Source organism: Octopus sinensis, linkage group LG15 (assembly GCF_006345805.1).
Source record: "Octopus sinensis linkage group LG15, ASM634580v1, whole genome shotgun sequence".
Lineage (NCBI taxonomy): Eukaryota > Metazoa > Mollusca > Cephalopoda > Octopoda > Octopodidae > Octopus > Octopus sinensis.
Window position 1 is genome coordinate 47,316,614 of NC_043011.1, and position 21,223 is coordinate 47,337,836.

The window sequence follows — 21,223 nt, forward strand, 5'->3', positions numbered from 1 at the left end:
TAACACAGGGAAACAAACTCAGAGTTCACACTGATTCTACTTTATGGTTAGTTGACATTGATAGTGTAATAAGTATTGATTCAGGAAAACTAAGCACACAAGTGTGTGGCCAGGCTGGAGTACAGAAATGAGAATTAAATGATTATACACTTTTTCTTCCCTTTAATACATTGTTCTTACGTAACGGCAGACGAAATATGGCTAAGCATTTCGCCCTGCATGCTACCGTTTCTGCCAGCTCGCCACCTCTATAACATATCTGAAATGGTTAAGAGTGAAAAACCAGCAAGTTACTGCTTAGAGGAGTGAAAACGAAGAGATATAGATTGCTGAAGCACTGGACAGAAAGAAAGAAAGAAAAATACAGATCAGTACATTGCTGGTGGGGTGAGTATACAAAGTAGAGAGGAAGAGAGACTTGTGAGTTGTATAGGTATGGATAGAGATGGTATGCAACTAGCTCTTCTGAATAGTAGAGGCCATTGCAGTAGTGGAGGCGCAATGGACCAGTGGTTAGGGCAGCGGACTCGCGGTCGTAGGATCGCGGTTTCGATTCCCAGACTGAGGCTCCAGCAGGGGATGGTGGTGATCCCTGCTGTGCTCTTTCACCACAACTTTCTCTCACTCTTACTTCCTGTTTCTGTTGTACCTGTATTTCAAAGGGCCGGCCTTGTCACTCTCTGTGTCACGCTGAATATCCCCGGAACTACGTTAAGGGTGCATGTGTCTGTGGAATGCTCAGCCACTTACACGTTAATTTCACGAGCAGGCTGTTCCGTTGATCAGATCAACCGGAACCCTCGTCGTCGTAACCGACGGAGTGCTTCGATCCATTGCAGTAACAGAATTAGACAGAGAGAGGTGATGGAATATCTGTGATTCAAAGGTTGCATGGCATTAGTGAATGAGTTATTACAAATTAATCAACCTTTTCTGGGATGTGGTTTTAAATGTTTGTGTGCAGCAGATCCCACTATTCCAGATGTATGATTAGTACTCCATTGTAGGTTTTTCTTGGGGTGTATTTTTTGTGTAGTAATAGTTGTAACTGTTACTCCATTCTGACCTGAACATCCAAGGATGCGGAGTTCAAAATACGAAGACAGCAGTGTAAGTTAACAAGATACAATCTCCTTAACTCCCACTGGTTAAACTTCCACTGAGTACAAACTGGCAAAAAAATATTCCTGATCCCCAAGAGAGCCCTTTTTCTTTACTACATTTCTTTCCCTCTAAAACATATTTCTGCTGTTTGCCTGGAATGTCATGAAAAGAGAAGGCATTACCACCTAGAGGAAATATTGCAGTAAACATTTTTACTATATGAAAATTTGCTGTAAAAAATTTCGTTTTAAATGGCCTCGTCATGTTTTTATAATTGATGCTGAACAAAGAGTTGCCTATTTTATGCTTTTATAAAACCCTTACTTATTCATTTTTTGTATTTTATAAAATGCTGATACACTCATAGCGAATTTGCCTGACAGCAAAATTTCTTTTTTGTGAATTTTCCTGATACGGCAGCCTACCAAGCTCTCACCCATCTTCTAAATAGCATGATACACCTGCTGGTTTGCCAGTCCTCAGTCAAACCGTCCAACCCATGCTAGCATGGAAAGTGGACGTTAAATGATGATGATGGAAAAAAAAGTTTCAAAAGTACTTGGGGCAAAGATATAACAAACAAATTCATAGTCTAAGTGATATTGTGAAGAGCCTTAACATGCAGCATGTTATGTGTAGATATCTGTTCTTTATTTCTCATCACTGTAAAGATATCTCAGATCCTCAATGATAACCATGATATCACAATGACGACTGTGATGTAATATCCTGTTTTCTCCTATTATATACATTTCATGAATGTAATACTATTCACCATCAAATACTTCATATTTCTCTCCATATATATCTATATATACACACACATGTACATAAACATATATACATTAACATGCAGATACATACATGTACTTATATATATATATGTATATATATAATATACTTGAATATATATATATATTCAGGTGCAGGAATGGCTGTGTGGTAAGTAGCTTGCTTACCAACCACATGGTTCCGGGTTCGGTCCCACTGCATGGCACCTTGGGCAAGTGTCTTCTACTATAGCCTTGGGCTGACCAAAGCCTTGGGGGTGGATTTGGTAGACGGAAACTAAAGGGAGCCTGTCGTATAAATATATGTATGTGTGTATGTATATGTTTGTCCCCCAAATCACTTGACAACCAATGGTGGTGTGATTATGTCCCTGTAATTTATCAATTCGGCAATAAGTACTAGGCTTACAAAGAATAAGTCCTGGGTTCGATATATATATATATATTTATATATTTAAGCTGCAGACTTTTGACTTTGGTCATCTAAAGGTGCACATGTAGATAGCTATTGTTGAGTCATATTAATACAATACTGTGTATAATATATACAACATTTATCAATAAAATTTGATAATGATGTGTTGAAAGAATTCTAGTGATATGAAATAAAGCCTGTTCAATCCATATTCAAATTTTTTTTTATTACACTATGGATATATGTAACAGTATAACATTTGTTAGCCAATACCTGAAAGGGAACTTTGTAAAGCACATTATGAGGTTATCACACAGATTACACACACACATAAGTATATATGTGTATAAAGTTAATCCAAACAAGAAAGCACAACAATGCGAGGATGTGGAACAAATATAGTATTATTGCACGGTCAGGAAAGAAGGAAAGAAGGAGGGTTTAACGTTTCGAGCGGAGCTCTTCGTCGGAAACACAGGAGAAGGAAAGATCCAGAGAAGGGAAGACAGAGGAAAAAAAATCGCCAATGGTACACACGCGGTCACATTTTGAATATGTGTAGGTATATATATATATATATATATATATATATATTATATATATATACACACACACACACATATACACTTATATACACACACTCATATATACACATGCATATATATATACACACACACATGCTCATATACATTTATCTAGATATATACTCATATGCACATGCAAACACACACACACACATACATGTTTGTGAGTGTTTTATGTGGGTGTTGCTCGGTTGGGTTGGATACATGGGTAGATTGATGAGTGAGTGTGTATATTTGAATAAATATAAAACCAATGATTAAACATACAGAAATACACAGATGCATGTGCATACATGAAACATCATATTCATGCACACACATATGCATACTTCCATTTCTAACATCTTTGTTTGAATGAGTGCTTTTATTTCTGATTGTATGCATGAGTGTATATGTGTGTGTGTGTGTGTGTGTGTGTGTGTGTATATATATATATATATATACACACACATGTACAAACACACACACACACACACACATATATATATATATATATACATATAAACACACACACATGTACAAACATATATATATATGCATACAAACACAAATATATATATATATATATATATATATATACATATATACATACAAACATATATATATATACATACAAACATACATATATATATATATATATATACATACAAACATACATATATATATATATACATACAAGCATACATACATATATATACATACAAATATACATATATATATATATACATACAAATATACATATATATATATATACATACAAATATACATGTGTGTATATATATATATATATATATACAAACATACATATATATATATATATATATATACATACAAACATACGTGTGTATATATATATGCATATACATATATATATATATATATATATATATATATGCTTGCACTCATACATACTGTTATACACATTTGCCCACACAAAACATGCATGTATTTGTTTGTCATGTGGTGTAGTGTATGTGCGTGCTTGTATGCCTATGTGTATATAGATGGGTGTGTGGCTAAAAGCTTAAAAGAGTGAAAATTAATCTGAGATGATTTCGTCAACGAGAATCTCAAGTATTTCTTGTAGTTTATTAACTTGATAAATGGAAAATATTCTAAATGATTATCATCACTATTACTATTATTATTATTATTATTAATAGTAGTACTATTATTATTATTATTATTATTATTATTATTATTATTATTATTATTATTATTACTCACCCTCAAGTAGAAGCTCCTTCAACAAGGATAGTAGTCAGAAGCAAAAATAAAAATTCGCTCTCTCTCCTCTCAATGACATAGTAAGTAGATATGATTTAGAGACAAACCAACAGTAACAAAAAGAAACATTAGAAGCTCAAAGAAGAAAAACAAAAACCAAAACGAAAACAAAATAAAAGCAAACATTTAAAATGAAATTTAAAAAAAAAATATACAACACTGAAATGAAATATAATAAAAATATTTGTACGAGAATTTATCTAAAATTATTACTGGAAAATCAAACTTAGATATTTTACATCCAGCATGCAATATAAATTTGGTTGAGTTATATTGTTGTTTTTTTTTTGTTTTTGTTTTTTTTATCCTCATTATAAGCAATATTGAATATTTTATCTACTACTCTATCTTGCTATCATTCTATCTGACTATTTACATACTCACCAACTTAAACTATCTGTGTCTCTACCTCTCCCCTTATCTCTCACCTTATCTACTTTTCAATCCATCCATCTGTCTGTCAGTCAATCCATCTATGTATGTTTCTGTCTCTCCGTTTATATTACATCAGTTTATTGTCAGTTCATGCAAGCACTATACATCAATCAGTCAAGCTATTCATTAGCTTCACCAGTTTTGTTTGTTTCCTTTCTATTATAACAGCTATTATCCATACACTAACAGCATACAACACATATACTGTATATATATTGTTGAAATAGAAAGGTAGGGTGAGCTAAGAAGAGAGTTTCTGCATGATTACTTAACCAACTAGAAATATAAACTTAACATAGGCGCAGGAGTGGCTGCGTGGTAAGTAGCTTGCTTACCGACCACATGGTTCCGGGTTCAGTCCCACTATGTGGCACCTTGGGTAAGTGTCTTCTACTATGGCCTCAGGCCGACCAAAGCCTTGTGAGTAGATTTGGTAGACGGAAACTGAACGAAGCCCGTCGTATATATATATATATATATATGTATATATATGTGTGTGTATATATTTATGTGCATATATATATGTATATTTGTGTGTCTGTGTTTGTCCCCACAACATCACTTGACAACCGATGCTGGTGTGTTTACGTCCCCATAGCTAGTTAAGTGCTAGGCTTACAAAGAATAAGTCCTGTGGTCGATTTGATTTGACTAAAGGTGGTGCTCCAGCATGGCTGCAGTCAAATGACTGAAATGAGTAAAAGAGTAAAAGAGTATAGGAGCACTCCATCGGTTATGACGATGAGGGTCCCACCTGATACGGAACAGCTTGCTCATGAAATTAACGTGCAAGTGGCTGAGCACTCCACAGACATGTGTACTCTTAATGTAGTTTGCAAGGAGATTTAGTGTGACACAGAGTGTGACAAGGCTGGCCCTTTTTTGAAACACAGGTACTACTCATTTTTTCCAGCTGAGTGGACTGGAGCAACGTGAATTAAAGTGTCTTGCTCAAGGACACAATGTGTGACCAGAAATCGAACTCACAACCTTACGGTCATGAGCCAAATGCCCTAACAACTATGCCATGCACCGCATCCAAAATCACAATATTGTCTATAATAAGGAAAGGAATTTTTGGATTAATTAGACAGGTTGGTCACAGCTGGATTACTCATGATCATAGTACTGTTCTGTTAGGATAGGCCTGGGGTTAAACAACAACTAGAAGGGCAGAGCTTAATTGATACAATGCTTATGGCTTGGATAAGCTCAACAGAGACTCTGTACTCACTGAACTCTAATCATTCATTGATTAATACTTTTGTTAATTGGACAAGGTAATGTCAGTCAATTTTATCTGTTTTCACACTTGAGATAAATATATATTGATTTATTGATTAGCTGATTGATTTAATTTATTTCAAAAGCTAATCTGTTTTGGAACTGAAAATAGGATTAACAGTTATAATTAAAGTTAAAAGCTAATCATGTTGCTGTTGTTGTTGTTGTTGTTGGTAGTAATGCTAAACCCCTACCCAGCTCTGACCAATGACCAGGCCTGACCTGATCAAAGGTAACCAAATAACCCTAAAATCCTTTGTTATTTTGGCACAATGCCAGCAACTTTCAGGTGTGGGGAAAATCAATGATATTGCTCCCCCTCCCCCACCCCTTATGCTTATTGACCCTGAGAAGATCAAAGGCAAAGCCAGCCTCAGGGGAATTTCAACTCAGAATGTAAAAATGGACCAAATGTTGCTAAATCTTTTGTCTGACATGCTAAAAATTTTGTCAGCTTAATGCCTTACAGAAAAATCTCCCTAAAATAATATATTAATGTACCCAGTACTGCCTGACTGGCACCCATCCCAGTGGCATGTAAAAAGCACCATTCAAGTGTGACCAATGCCAGTGCCATCTAACTGGCACCCATCCCAGTGGCATGTAAAAAGCACCATTCAAATGTGACCAGTGCCAGTGCCGCCTGACTGGAAACCATCCCAGTGGCATGTAAAAATCACTATTCAAGTATGACTGATGTCAGTGCTGCCTGACTGGCACAAAAAAAGTACCATTTGAGCATGGCCAATGCCAGTGCCACCTGCCTGTCTCCTGTGCCGGTGGCAGGTAAAAGCACCCATTGCACTCTCAGAGTGGTTGATGTTAGGAAGGGCATCCAGCTGCAGATACCTTTCCAAATCAGACTGGAGCCTGGTCCAGCCTCCCGGCTTGCCAGTTTTCAGTCAAAACATCCAACCCATACCAGCATGGAAAGCAGATGTTAAACGATGTCGATGATGGTCATGATCCTCAGGATGATCTTTAAGATGTATTAATATATTAATGTCGAAAAAGAGGAGCAAGCTGGAAAACCAATGCTCTGACCAAAATGATCCAACCATAGCCATCTCACTTATCCTGATAATATATCCAAGATTACATTATCCATTGTTTCCTTCTATCTTTAGGTAGGAAGTTGTAGTTTGAGGAGAGTAACTTTGGCTGCTATTTCTAGATATGTGAGTCACCACATTAAGGCTCCCTCTCACTTGCTCTTGGTTGATTTACTGTGTGAGTTAAAATTTTACCTTAGGTAAATTTGCCTTTCATTTTTCTCTAATCAATGAAACAAGCACAAAAATATACCAGGTCTAATTAATTTGAGATTTATTTTACTAACATAAAACAACTGAAACAGCATTTATAAAGAAAAAAGACGTCTATTGCCAAAGAAAAGAATGAATTGCAGCAATAAATACATAAATGCAAGAGATTTAAATTATATTCTAAGATTATTGTTGATTTTAGAAAGATTTGTATGTCTTCTCTTATCTTTATCCTATACATTAAAAGTTTAATTCTGTGAAAGCGTTAATTCCATGATAAAACATGAACAAATATATTCTACCTGCAGACCATCTTGCAAGAAATAATAGACAAATACCCCTCATATCATACCTTTGTATCTCGCACATGTTTAAGAAAAGAACATATTGGACAATGTAGTTATAGACATTCCTATTAACATTAACACCAATAAGAGAACTTCTATTGGTCCTAGGTTCCCTTGTTTGAAAATTTAAGGACACAAATCATGTCGTATAGCCAGCTGGGGATGATATCTTCTGGGGCTTAATTACAGCAACATTTGTCCTAAACCAGGACTGCTATGTTTTGCTGACAAACAATCTTTACTCCAAAGTACTGTTGCTGAGTATCTCTCATTAGATTTACAATTAGTAATTTTCTAACTCCTATAAGGTCATTCAAGTTGCTAGAAGTATCAATGCCATGCCCTCAAACTGTGAAGGCACACATTGTAACCTTGAGTACATTGTAATTTTGAGTAAAAGCTATTCATTTTACATTGCTTCATATACTCAGCTGTAATGAGTAGCAGCTAGGTGCTGATGTAACCCTCTCTCCCTGCAGCTTTCCCATCTTTGATATTCCACTAGGACCAAAAGTTGGGGCAGGTGTATCATGTGAAGTTGTCTAAATTTTCCAAGTACTACATAATCACTTAAAGCAATTAGTGAAGGCATGGTACCCGTTACCAAGTCATACCTAACTAACACTCTATTGGCTACAATGTTGAGCATTCCAGTTGATCCGATCAATGGAACAGCCTGCTCATGAAATTAACATGAAAATGGCCAAGTGCTCCACAGACATGCATACCTATTTCTTTACTACCCACAAGGGGCTAAACACAGAGGGGACAAACAAGGACAGACAGACGGACGGATTAAGTCGATTATATCGACCCCAGTGCGTAACAGATACTTAATTTATCGACCCTGAAAGGATGAAAGGCAAAGTCAACCTAGGCGGAATTTGAACTCAGAACATAACAACAGACAAAATACCGCTAAGCATTTCGTCTGGCATGCTAACGATTCTGCCATCTCACCGCCTTTGCTCCACTGACATGCATACCCTTAAAGTAGTTCTCAGGGAGATTCAGTGTGACACAGAATACAACAAGGTTGGCCATTTGGATGATAGGTACAACTCATTTTTGACAGCTGAGTGGACTGAAGCAACATGAAATAAAGTGTCTTGCTCAAGAATACAATGTGCCATCAGATATTGAACTCACAACCTTTATGATCATGAGCCAACTACTATTAACCACTAAGTCATGCACCTTCATACCAAGCCATAGTTGTAAACAAATGACAGCTAGCTATAATCTTGTAAACCACACCTGTTTTCCAAAGCAAAACATTACAAAACAAATTAAATTAAACTAGATGCCTTTGTCACAGGGGTTTATTATAGCAAAAGAAAAGGAAGACAGGATGGTCATGGCTGGAATGCTTTTGTTATAGTCAGTCCTATATGAGCAGGATTAACCTTAAGCTAAACAACAGCAACAAATGTAAACTATAATGTCTTTTCAGAATACTGTTTCCATAGAATTTCATAGAAAATTTAACTCCACCACCATCTCTCCACCTACATACTGTCTGCTGTCCAAAATTAGTTTGATGCCGCAGGAAGAAGAATCAAAATTTAGAAATGTAGTTGAGGAAATAATTAAGAAAAAAAATAAAAACCCACAGAAACAGGAAAAGTGTTGTTTCATTGTAAAAATTAAAATTGAAGTGGATTTATTAATTTTCAAAAGTAATTCTATTTTCTCAATTACTTCAATAAATGCATTTATTTGCTTGGCTTTCATCCTTGATTCCAGAATATAGGATTGTGTTTGGTTTTGTTGCTATAGCTGAGTTGTGTGAGTGTATATGTGTATGTGTGTGTGTATACACGCACACACATATGTATATATGTGTTGCATATATATCTCTGTATATATATATATATATATATATATATATATATATATATATATATACACACATGCATATATATACATATATATACATACATATATATATACATATATATATATATATATATATATATACACACATACATATATACATATACATACATATATATATATATAAATACATATATATATATACACACATATATATATATACACATATATATACACATATATATACATATATATATATATATATGTATATATACATATATATATATGTGTGTGTGTCTGTATATATACATACATACATATATATATATGCATATGTCTATATATATGCATGTTTATGCATGTGTATATGTCCACATATGTATGTTCATGCTTGTGTGTATATATACATACATACATACATACAGAGATGTGTATGTATGTTGATTTTACATTTTAATTGAAATCTTACCAAAGTGAAATTGAATTGGGAAATTATATCATTGATTTTTTTTTGTTTGTTTTTAGTTTATTTTAAAAAGCAGATTTTCATTAAATGCAACAATTAATAAATTGCTAATACTGTAATGACTTTCGCTATATATTTACAAAGAGAATGTTTTAGTACAAGTATAAAATTTTTAATTACCACAATCTGCATTTAATTTTCTCCCCAATTTTCGTCTCGTTATTGCATTCTAATAATGCTCTATGAATACAGGTCAGTTAAGATTGATAAATAAAATCTGTGGAGTGGATTCACTGAATGTAGTGCAACATTTATTTCTGCCTGTCGACATTTTTGTGTTCAAATCCCACACAAATCAACTTTGGTTGTCATCAACCAAAGTTACTTTTATCTATAAAGTAACTACCAGTAATAACCTTTGGGTGTGTCTATATATATATTTCTTTACTGCCCACAAGGGGCTAAACATAGAGGGGACAAACAAGGACAAAGGAATCACAATGACCCCAGTTGCAAAACTGGTATTTTATTTATCGACCCCGAAAGGATGAAAGGCAAAGTCGACCTCGGCGGAATTTGAACTCAGAACATAGCGACAGACGAAATACCGCTAAACATTTCGCCCGGCGTGCTAACGTTTCTGCCAGCTCGCCACCTATGTCTATATATATGTATGTGTATCCATGGGTATATGTGTACATATGTGTCCCCTTTGAAACTATGGTCTTTATTGAAGGAAATTAAAGGCGTAGGTGTGGCTGTGTGGTCAGAAGCTTGTTTCGAAACAGCATGGTTCCAGGTTCAGTCCCATTGCATAGCATCTTCGGCAAGTATCTTCTACTATGGCCCCAGGCCAACCAAAGTGTTGTGAGTGGATTTGGTAGATGGAAACTGAAAGAAGCCTGTTGTATATATTTATGTGTGTGTGCCTTTGTGTTTGTCCACCCCCCATCACATCTTGACAAATGGTGTTGGTATGTTTATGTTCCTGTAACTTAATGGTTTGGCAAAAGTGACCAATAGATTAAGTACTAGGTGTAAAAACTTAGTCCTGGGGTTGATTTCTCCTACTAAAGCCCTCATTTGCCTCAGCGCATCTTTGTGTTTTGCGAAGATGCGTTATCATGTGCTTTAGCTTTCAAACGTGCATGCCTTTTTGATTTGAGAAATGCAGGGAATAATTAACGATTTAGAGCAAGTGAATGAGAAGAGAGTGAAATTTTCATGAAAGACCAAATATGCTTGACTAGCACTAGACCCAGTAACGCCGGGTCATAGTGCTAGTGTTATCTTAGAATATCTTTGCTACACCATTGTTGTTAGTACACTTATTTTTGCCAGAAGTGAATAGTGCTGATGGCAATGTGAGTTAACTTTTAAAGGACCTCTGTCTTATTAGCTGTAAATAAGTACCATTGGGTTAAACAGTGATGAGATTTCTACATGTTTGCTCAATCTGTTGGAAAGAAAAATCCTAGCGAAATCTCCTAAAATCACATCCTTCTGTCTTTAAAAAATGTTGATCACTTTTGAGCCTTTGCAAAAGTGAATGACAGAAGAGAATGTCACGACTGGAAAACCTGTTATGATAGATCTGCTCAATTATTGCTGACCTGAAGTTAAATAACAGGTAAAACTGAAGACTTGCAATATTGACTAGAATTTTTGAAAACTTCTAGCTCTGAGTTCAAATCCTATAAACACTAAATCTTAAGCAAAAATCTTTTCAAGTTTAACAATCACATCACTTTTTGCTTGAGAAATTTGATTAGATTAATAACTGATTCTGTTCATCCTACTTGGGTGAAATATTGATTTATAGAGCGATTGATTTCTTGGTTGATTAATTTAAATGTTTATTAATTGATATATTTATTGACTGATTGATTTATTGGTTGGTTGACTAATTTATTTATTTATTTACTAAGAGATATATTTAAGTGATTTATTAATTTATTTATTTACGATATATTTACTACTTGGTTGATTGAGGTGACAAATTAGTAGATTTGTTGTAATGTCAGACAGAATGTGTAACAATATTTTTCCAGTAGTCAAAGTTCAAATCATGCTGGAACCAACATTGCTTTTCATCCTTCCAGGTTTGGTAAATAAGCTACCAATTCAGAGCAGTAAACCAGTGGAATTGGTTAAGTATCAGATGATATTCCTGATGGTATCTATTCTGGCTTTTGGCATTCTGAGCTCAAATTTGCCTTCTATCACCAGCTTCCTTATGGCATGGAAATAAATCTTTCCATCCATCTATAAGTGATAGGTCAATGTGAAATGAAGTGACACCTCAGTCTTATCAGCAAACTCTGCACCAAACAGGATAAAGGATAAACAGGATAGAAAAAAAAATGACTGAGTAGTTGATTTATTTATTAAATGATTTATTGATTGAGTGATTGACTGAACCACTTATTTCCTCCTTATTTGTAAGCAGCTAATACGCTAGTGCTTCATGATGTTGCAATGCAGTGTTTCAATTCTTTCATTATACATGTCACTTGTGAGAGACCTAGGATGCCTTGCACATTACATACACTATACAAAAGCAAAAGTTTTGCAAGATACTGTGAAAACTCAATGCTTTATAAAGCATAAAACATGAACATTAAAACAAGATTTTATGAACATTGAGTTCTTGGAGAGGTTACAATACAACAATTCCCGAAACAGGTACATATCTGTAAGGTAGACTTTAAAGTCATTTTAATTTACTCCTCATACTTTATTTTTTGAACTTATTCTGTTGGTTCCATTTTTTTTTCTCACAGCTAAGTTGTGAAGACATAAAAAAACCAACACTGGTTATTGAGCAGTTCTGGGGAGACACACATACACACGTGCACAGCACAAAGTCTTGCTGTTTATGAAATAAGAATATAACATTCTCTTCTATGCTTTTGATGTGAAGAAAAAAAGATTTGGAAGTTTCCTGACAGACCATTTCATGCTGCATTGGCTGCTCTTCAGAAATTTCCTAAGTTCTTTTTTTTCTAGTCAATGGCATAGAATATTTAGCTACAATATGAAGCAGCACCAAAGTAAATAATTAATTTGTATTTTTCTGCTTTTGACAACTCATAATTAATTAAACAATACTCAATGGAAGGCTTCCATATAGTTTTCATCCACTTGAAAAACATGTCAAGCTGAGTAAAAGCGTGATTGCCTTTACATACAGGTTCATCCCCTGAAGCCCTCGCCAGCTGAGCAATCCTAACCTTGCAGGCTTGTAGGTGCTGGTGCCTTGCAAAAATCATCCATGCCAGTGCTGTGTAAAAGCACCCAGTACACTTTGGTAAGTGGCTGGCATTGGCAAGATCATCCGGCAGTAGAAACCATGCCAAAACAGACATGGAACCTGAACAACCCTTCAGCTGCTCAGGTCCTGTCAAACCACCCAACCCATGCCAGCATGGAAAACAGACGTTAAATAACGATGATGATAAATTGATATATTCTTGAAGAGATTTACTTTCATTCCATTTTAGCACCTTAAAGGTGAACTAATAGATTGCTTTATAAAGATTAAAGATATTTCTATGAAAACAAAAGAAAATTTTTTCTGTATCTATCTTATAAATTAAGAGCAAGACAGACTCAAGAAAAAAATAGCAGTGACAGTGTCTACAGATGGAAGGTGAAAGTCTCTGATAAATAATATCTCATAATAATAAGATTTTTTTGTCTGCGTTTTATATTGGCAAGAATTGATAGGTATTCTGTCAACCTATGCCAGTGTGGAAAAGTTGTGCTTTGCTGCCATGTCCTTCTTGTAGCCAACCTTCACCACAATTTTCACAACATACAAGGTCAGGTAAAATGAATAGCCTTGCTTTACTTTGGTCCCTCAAGTCCTTGAGCGAGTTGCTGTTGTTGTTAAGCAACAAGACGGGTAAGGGTGATTAGGGGATGGTCTAGAGCTTAGGGGCAAGAGACCCCAGACCTTGGGAAAAAAAAAACCTTAGTCGTCTTGTTGTAGTCGAGGGCTCTTTGTTGACGCCTGACACCACTGGGAGGTGGCCCTCGAAGTCGCTAGAAATGGAGATCTCCAGGTCCAAATTCTTGAACAGCTGAGTGAGTTATAGAGGCACCTTTGTGAAATATAGTTTGTCTTGGGTACTTCTAGATCTGATAGAATGCATCCCTATTCAGATCTGAACCGAGCTAAATTCTTCTGGAAGTCAGACAGAAAGAAGCAGTGAAAGAAAGTAAAGAATTGATTCCACTGTGGAAATGGTACTTTATTATCGACCTCAAAATGATAGAAGGAAATTTGGCTTTTAAAAGATCTGAACTCAGAGCATGGATAGCTAGAATTATTTATACAAAGCAATTTATCTGATGCTCTTATAACTCTGCCAAATGGTCAATTAAAACGAAGAGAGGAATGAACGAAGAATAAGTGTAATGTGTAAATTCAAGGAATAGAATATATTTCCATGAACAACACAGCTATATGCACATACACATCTTACACACCTTATGGAGTTCAATTATCAATCATAATAGACACATGCTTAAAAACTTAGATACTATTAAATTATAAGAAAAGAACTGAAGGAGTGAATACTGGTTCATGCATATGCTTAATAAATTATTAATATAACTCTACCAAAATACAATATAGTCAAATTTATTATCATTTCAGTGTTCAGAACTGATCAAAGTATTTTTCTATATTTTTTTTTCTAGCCATTCCATCTTTCTGGGGGTTTTTATTTAATTTCCTATTCTTGTTTTATTATTATTATTTTGTTATCATTTTTGTTATTTTAAAGTTAGAATAGTTAAAATTATGATTTCTTTTATAACAATAACAAGTGCAACAACGACAACAACAATAATGAAACTAATAATAATGAATTTTTAACAAAAAAAATATTAAAAATGATATTTAAAAAAATAACAAATATAATATTTTCTAAGAAAAAATGTATAAATAATATTTTAAAAAAAATAATAGAAAATATTATTAGAAAGATTTTTAAGAAAATAGGACAAAATATAATCTGTGAGAAATGACAACAAATTAGAAATTATTTTACTGTATTCTTCTTGAAACAAATAAAATAAAAGAAGCAAATACCAAAAATAACAGCCTCTGGCAGTGAAGCTGGGGATGGGGGTGTAACAAGTTGAATAGTATTTCAACAATAGAGCAGAAATTTATATTTATACAAGACTTCATCTTGTCTGCTGCACTGGTTACCTGGAGCTGGTGCTTACCATTCGCCTTAATTGCCACACATTGTCTATTGTGGATGGATATTTTTTTTAACAGCTGTCTACCTGAATTAAATATATTTTTTTTCATCTCTATGTCAGACAATTATCGCGATACAGGTATTACAATGAATTTTGAAACTTAAAAGCAATTTTTCACAAAGCATGATGAAAGCTTTGATAATTGTAATAATAATGTGAGAATATAACAGCAACTGCAACAATACCATAAACAAAAGACAACATCAATAACAACAAGAAGAATCAATGTTTGGATCTTGTTTAGCCGTTCAGTTTTTTTCCCCTGCCGAAAAGAAAGAGTTTATTTAAATCCAGTTTTGTTAACAAAGAGATAATTTAGCACTGAAAACTAATGGTAACACTGGCAACATGGCTGAATAAATATGTTACTATTGTCGGCATAAGTCTAACATCTTTTATGTCGTTAGTACATATTAATAAGCATTTATTTTAACCATTTTGATATCGACTTGCCTGAGATAGCTTTTGAATTGAAAGAAACAAAATTTCTTATTGTGAAGTAGTCATATTTAAATTAACTCTGGGACCATGCTATTGTTGAGAAATAAGAATGTAACATCTTTTTCTATGCTTTTGCTATGAAGAAATAAAAGAGGTGGAATTTTCCTGACAGACCATTTCACACTTTGTGGACTCAATCTTCAGAAATATATTCAGTTTCCTTTCCTAGTCAATACACACAGACATTCAAGACTACTTCCAGTGAAGTCTTCCATAGATAAGCGCCGGCTTTATGGATGTGTTGTTTCTTATCTCTTTTTTCTACGGCAATAATAATGGCCCCTGTTTCTCCTCTTGGGCATTCGCATTCATTACTCTTATTTAGTTCAAACCTCCAAGCCATTAAAAGCATTAAAACATTTGACTTAGATTTCAAATATCGACTTAATATTGAAAAGTAAAGTTATTTTAGTCTATATTTTGGAATTGTTGATTATATTATTGAAGCATATTGAGTATTTCGTTTTTGGATTTGGTTTGCCAGGTTCTTTATGAGTTCGTGTGTTGAAGCATATTCTGTTGTGTCTGGGGAGAGTCATTTTCTTTTTGTGCCTTATAATTTAACACACTCACTGGTAAAATTTCCACTTATTTCTTATTTTTATTTTCCTAAAATTTTCGTTGCGTCTTGCAACATTTTTGAATACTGAGTATATTTTATCAAAAATTGATTCATAAGTCTCTCATCCTCACTTTGTGGAATTGAACTTAAAGACAAATTCTCCAGCCCAACCCTGAAAACTCAGGTTCAGAACACAATGTTTTACCTTGTCCCGTCCTGATACCTTACTTAATCCTTTGACTTTCTACCCTAAAGTTCAACCCCATTCCAAAGCAGTAGGGTGGTGTAAACGGACAGTGTCAGAGCTATGCCGTCGGGAACTTCGGTTCCTAGTAGGGCCACCTAAGGTGGATTGGTGTGGCACCGAGCAGTATTAGGGCCACAGCCTGGCCAATGGGGCTCTGGTGAAAATTCCAAGAGGTGCCTGATCGACAGTTGGCGGCTTCGAGATCATTCTGTCCCTGCGTCTGTGGGGATTCTGCGGCAAACTGGGCGTCCCATCACTTGGGATATGCATGCGGGATGTTGGGGATCGCTTGTGAATTCAATATCCCCATGAAACTTCTTCTATGAATCTTAGGACCAGAGAAGAAGCTGGCTCAACCTGCCCTGGGTGAACGCTGTCACAACTAAGTAAGTAATCCTTTGACGACCACTCGGCCCTTGGATGCAAAAAAGTAATGCCATTACATTCTTTGTTCTGATAACTATCAACCTTCTTCTGACAGTCATGGAGGCCCTAAGAATGGTATGGGATCTACCCTCTCTGATTAAGTTATTAAAAAATAAAAATTAAAAAAAGACATAAAACACCCCACCTTCACAACCAGCATTGCTTTCACCGTTTCAACCATGTAGAAATTTCATCATCAAAAACCACCACCATTATAACTAAAACCATTACTTCCACCACTACCTCAACTACAACCAATACACTAGTTTCTATCACCACTGTTACCATGAGATTAACAATCTGCTGCTCTAGTATCTCAATTTCTAAAGGAACCACCACCATCAATGCCACCACCACCACCACTACTGCTTCTATTAACACAACGACTATTACAACAATGACCGCCATCTCTGTCATTACTATCACCATTATGACAACAACCGTCATCACCTCCGTTCTTGCTAATCTACCTTTACAACAGCAGCAATTATTACCTTCTCCATTATTATTACATCACTTCACAACTGTTGCTACAACAATAACCGTTCCTGTCAGTCACTGCCAGTGTTACAGTCACACCTGTCACTACAGTCACCACCACCACCAGCAACACCACCACCATCACTAACCAGCAACACTACCACAACCACCAGCAACATCATCGCCACCACCACCACCACCACCACCACCACCACCAGCACCAGCAACACCAATACCATCATCACCAGCAACATCACTACCACCACTAGCACTGCCACCACCAGCAACACCATCACCACCAGCAACATCACCAATTATTGTAATAAATGTTGGGATAATGATGGTGGCGGTGGTGGTGATGGTGGTGGTGGTGGTGGTGGTGGTGGTGGTGGAGGTAGTGGTTCTGGTGGTGGTGGTGGTGGTGATAGGAGTAAGTGGTGTGTATATTGACGATAGTGGTAATGTTGAGAGTATATTGATAATAAGCACTACCACCACCACCACCACCACCGCCACCACCAGCAACACCATCACTACCAGCAACACCTACAGCATCACCATTAGCAACATCACCACCATCACTACCAACAACACTACCACCACCAGCAACAACACCACCATCACCACAAGCAACATCACTACCATCACTACCAGCAACACCACCACCACCAGCAACACCATTACCACCACCAGCAACACCATCACCACCAGCAATATCACCACCATCACTACCAGCAACACCACCACCACCACCACCACCACCACCAGCAACACCATCACTACCAGCAACACCTACAGCATCACCATTAGCAACATCACCACCATCACTACCAACAACACTACCACCACCAGCAACAACACCACCATCACCACAAGCAACATCACTACCATCACTACCAGCAACACCACCACCACCAGCAACACCATTACCACCACCAGCAACACCATCACCACCAGCAATATCACCACCATCACTACCAGCAACACCACCACCACACCACCAGCAACACCATTACCACCACCAGCACTACCACCACAACATGCAATTAAGTCATTCTCTGTCTAATTCCTAGTAACCATTGCCTTATCATTAAATGTTTCTAATAGGCTTTAATCAATCAAAATTCATTATAGAAGCTTGTGTGGGTGAGCATGGTGTGTGTGTGGGTGAATAAAAAACAAAGTATATACCAGTAATATATTGGGATATATTTAATGCAATTGAAATCCGTTCTAAGCTTTTGCTCGAACAATTAAACTGTAATGAATTTGGCAAAATTTCAGTCTCTTAATTATTGTAATAAATGTTGGGATGATGATGGTGACAGCGGTGGTGGTGATGGTAGTTGTGGTGGTGGTTGTTGTGGTGGTGGTGGTGATTGGAGTAAGTGGTGTGTGTATTGACGATAGTGGTAATGTTGTGAGTGAAGGTTATAGTGATAGTGGTGGTTGTGGTCATGATAGACAGCATATTGATAATAAAGTGGTGATCGGGTTGGAGGTGGTGGTCATGGTTAGGGGGTGTATTGATAATAAAGTGGCGATGGGGTCGGAGGTGGTGGTGGTGAAATGAAGCGGAAAGCAGGCAATTCAGAATTTGATGACATCTAATGCAGTAGGACAGGAAGTGAACTTCCTGGAAGCATTAATGTTAAATTGACTGTTAAATAGATTTAAAATACTATTGACATACCAGTTTGCTATTTTTGTTGTCAAAGATTAGCCTCGTGATACAAATCTGGGATCAAATCCTTCCTGAGACAAATTTGGAATCAAAGATGTTCCAGCCATTGCTGTGACATCACCTTTAGCAATATTGAAGACTACATTTATCTTACAAGTTTCTTTCCTCCTTTTAGATGATAAAGTAGGAGTTGAAGGAGATCTAGCTGCTATTTCTAGCTGGTCAAACAACTGTTTTATGCATCTGTTTATGATTTACTTACTCCTTACTCTTTTGCTTGTTTCAATCATTTGACTGTGGCCATGCTGGAGCACCACCTTTAGTCAAGGAAATTGACCCCAGGACGTATTCTTTGTAAGCCTAGTACTTATTCTGTCGGTGTCTTTGGCTGAACTGCTAAGTTACAGGGCACGTAAACACACCAGCATTGGTTGTCAAGTGAGGTTGGGGGTGGGGACAAACACAGACACACAATCATATACACACACGTACATATATATATATATATATATATATATATATATATATATATATATATGACAGGCTTCTTTCAGTTTCCATCTACCAAATCCACTCACAAGGCTTTGGTCTGCTCAAGGCTATAGTAGAAGACACTTGCCCAAGGTACCATGCAGTGGGACTGAACCCAGAACCATGTGGTTCGTAAGCAAGCTACTTACTATGCAGCCACTCCTATGCCTACTGTTGAGGATTTACTTAATATTTTAAATTTTGTTTACAAAAGGAACTTACAAATTATTTACTGCTATTATGACAACTATCACCATCAGCACCTCCTCTACATATAAATGGCATTCTATATTTTTCAAAGTCTACAAGTCACTATTCATTGGCACACATCCACAAGAGTCATGTAACTTCCTGATTATAACATCAGAGATCAAACTTAAGAGATTACTTAATGTGTTGCTCATCACAGAAAAATTCTCTTCAACTCTAGGCACTAGGCCCGAAAGTTTGGGAGAGGAGTCCAGTCGATTAGACTGGCCCCAGTACACAACTGGTAGTTACTTTATCGACCCTGAAAGAATAAAAGATAAAGTTGACCTCAGCGGAATTTGAACTCAGAACATAAAGACAAAATACCACTAAGCATTTCGCCCAGCATGCTAACATTTCTGCCAACTCGCCGCCTTTCATCATCAAAAACAAAAAAAAAATTAACAACAATATGATGTTGATGATGACAAGCTAAGAAGAAAGGTTGCTCTAAGTTATCACTCAGCTTACTAGAAATAGCAAGCTAATTGCCCTCAAATCACACTCTACTGTCTGAAATAAAAGGAAACATTACACAATGTAGTCCTTGATGCACTGTGTCTGAAGCGAAAGGTGTGATTTTCGTGGCTGGATCATCTTTCATCATATCCCTGCTTCAATGAAACCAACCCTAGATTAAACAACAACTAGAAAAGTCTCACTGAATAATGTATTCTTAGATAGACTGTGTATGAAAGAAAAGATAGTATGAACACAGTTAAAAGTTTTTTGACCATATGTCTGCTCATTTAGGACTGGCCAAGGGCTAAATGGCAAAATATCAATGAGGACAAGATGATGACGATGATGATAACAATGATGATGACGATGATGATGATGTCGACAATGACGACGATGATGATAACAATGACGACGATGATGATGATGTCGACAATGACGACGACGATGATAACAATGATGATGACGATGATGACAATGATGATGATGATGATGTTGGCAACAGTGATGATGATGATGATGATGATGATGGTGAGAAGGATAATGCTACAGTTCCTCTCTAAAACAATAATCGAATCAATTGCGAATGTTTTGACAGTATCGGTATGCCAGTTATTAATGGTAAGAATAAATTTTTAGTTCCTGTGTCAAGATCATTAAATTGTGCACACATATAAAGAGGAAATGAATCAGAGGAATTGAGAAATTTCACTTTTATATCAGAATTCCATTACAGCAAACAACGGTAAGGTTGGCATTGTGAGCGAATCATAACCTTTCCAAAACGTCTGCTATACGAAGAACTAAGTGAAATATTTTATTTTGCAGTTAAAATCTATTTTAAAACTAACAGAAATAATTTTTCACTGTTCAGTGATGAAAGGTGGCATCTCAAAATGGAAATTCGGCTTCTCAGTGACTGAAAAATTAAAGAATAGATAAATGGAAACAATTACATTCTGTGTTTGTATACTAGTGTATATGTGTATG